Here is a 2,238-nt window from a genome sequence, read left to right as displayed (position 1 = left end):
AAGGTGACCAAAACTGCACGCAGTACTCCAGGTGCGGCCTTACCAATACCCTATACAGTTGCAGCAGGACCTCCCTGCTTTTGTACTCCATCCCTCACGATGAAGGCCAACATTCCATTCGCCTTCCTGATTACCTGCTGCACCTGCAAACTAACTTTTTTTGGGATTCATGCACAAGGAGGGCACTCTACGCAGGGGTCCTCCCACTATTCATCGGGGACTTGGCCTGGAGGGTGGTGCACGGAGCAGTGCCGTGCAACAAATTTTTAAGCCGGTTCACGGACTCCCAGGCCGCCTGCAATTTCTGCGGTCTGGAGGAGTCCGTGTTCCATGTTTTTATTGAATGCACAAGATTGCAGCCCCTGTTCCACTATTTGAAGGGGCTGCTCCTGAAATTCTGGCTGCACTTCAGTCCCACTCTCCTGATCTTTGGGCACCCTGTGCGGAGGGGAGCGGGTAGGTCCGAAGGCCTCCTCGTAGGACTGCTCCTGGGCACGGCCAAGGGTGCCATCAGCCGGTCCAGGCAGCGGGCGGTCGAGGGGGTCGTTCAACCTGACTGCCTGCCTCTCTTCCGCTCTTACATCCGGTCCAGGGTGTCCTTGGAGATGGAGCACGCGGTGTCCACCGGTACGCTCGCGGCCTTCCGCGAGAGGTGGGCACCGGAGGGACTGGAGTGCATCATCACGCCCGGCAACCAAATTTTAATTTGATTTTACGTTTTAAAGTTAATTTGTTTTAATTGCCGGTGCTTTTAGTGTCCCCTTCCCTTTTATAGGGGGCACTGGGGAAAAATTGTGATTTTAGTGCCCAAAAAAAAAAGAAGAAAAACACAAAAAAAAAAGGGGGGGGAAAAAAAGGGCCTTGTAAATGTCTGGAGTGTCACCCAGGTCGGGTGACACCGTTTAATGTTTTATGTTTTGCAGGTGAACTCCAAAAAGAGTTTCATGCACAAGGAGCCTACGGCCACACTAGTCTGAAAACGCCCGATCTCGTCTGATCTCGGAAACCAAGCAGAGTCAGGCCTGGTTAGTACTTGGATGGGAGACTGCCTGGGAATACCAGGTGCAGTAGGCTGCATGGCGTACCATCTTGCCGTCCGGAGGAGGCGGGGGTCCCCGATGGAGGGCACTCTACGCAGGGGTCCTCCCACTATTCATCGGGGACTTGGCCTGGAGGGTGGTGCACGGAGCAGTGCCGTGCAACAAATTTTTAAGCCGGTTCACGGACTCCCAGGCCGCCTGCAATTTCTGCGGTCTGGAGGAGTCCGTGTTCCATGTTTTTATTGAGTGCACAAGGTTGCAGCCCCTGTTCCATTATTTGAAGGGGCTGCTCCTGAAATTCTGGCTGCACTTCAGTCCCACTCTCCTGATCTTTGGGCACCCTGTGCGGAGGGGAGCGGGTAGGTCCGAGGGCCTCCTCGTAGGACTGCTCCTGGGCACGGCCAAGGGTGCCATCAGCCGGTCCAGGCAGCGGGCGGTCGAGGGGGTCGTTCAACCTGACTGCCTGCCTCTCTTCCGCTCTTACATCCGGTCCAGGGTGTCCTTGGAGATGGAGCACGCGGTGTCCACCGGTACGCTCGCGGCCTTCCGCGAGAGGTGGGCACCGGAGGGACTGGAGTGCATCATCACGCCCGGCAACCAAATTTTAATTTGATTTTACGTTTTAAAGTTTAATTTGTTTTAATTGCCGGTGCTTTTAGTGTCCCCCTCTCCTTTTATAGGGGGCACTGGAAAAAAGGAAAAATTTGATTTTAGTGCCCAAAAAAAAAAACCCAAAAAAGGGCCTTGTAAATGACTTGTGTGTGTCATCCAGGTCGGGTGGCACGGATACATGTTTTATGTTTTGCAGGTTAACTCAAAAGAGTTTCATGCACAAGGACCCCCAGGTCCCTCTGCACCGCAGCATGTTGTAATTTCTCCCCATTCAAATAATATTCCCGTTTACTGTTTTTTTCCAAGGTGGATGACCTCACACTTTCCGACATTGTATTCCTTCTGCCAAACCTTAGCCCATTCGCTTAACCTATCTAAATCTCTTTGCAGCCTCTCTGTGTCCTCTACACAACCCGCTTTCTCACTAATCTTTGTGTCATCTGCAAATTTTGTTACACTACACTCTGTCCCCTCTTCCAGGTCATCTATGTATATTGTAAACAGTTGTGGTCCCAGCACTGATCCTTGTGGCACACCACTAACCACCGATTTCCAACCCGAAAAGGACCCATTTATCCCTACTCTC

At 52.4% G+C, this 2,238-nt stretch overlaps 1 pseudogene; it reads left to right on the top strand.

Annotated features, from left to right (window-relative positions):
• Positions 1-955: 955 nt before the first annotated feature.
• LOC139238022 (5S ribosomal RNA) lies at positions 956-1,074 on the top strand (annotated as a pseudogene).
• Positions 1,075-2,238: the final 1,164 nt, after the last annotated feature.

This window comes from Pristiophorus japonicus, chromosome 24 (genome assembly GCF_044704955.1).
Source record: "Pristiophorus japonicus isolate sPriJap1 chromosome 24, sPriJap1.hap1, whole genome shotgun sequence".
NCBI lineage: Eukaryota > Metazoa > Chordata > Chondrichthyes > Pristiophoridae > Pristiophorus > Pristiophorus japonicus.
Note: the sequence above shows the minus strand (reverse complement) of the source record. Positions and strands in the feature narration are given on the sequence as shown.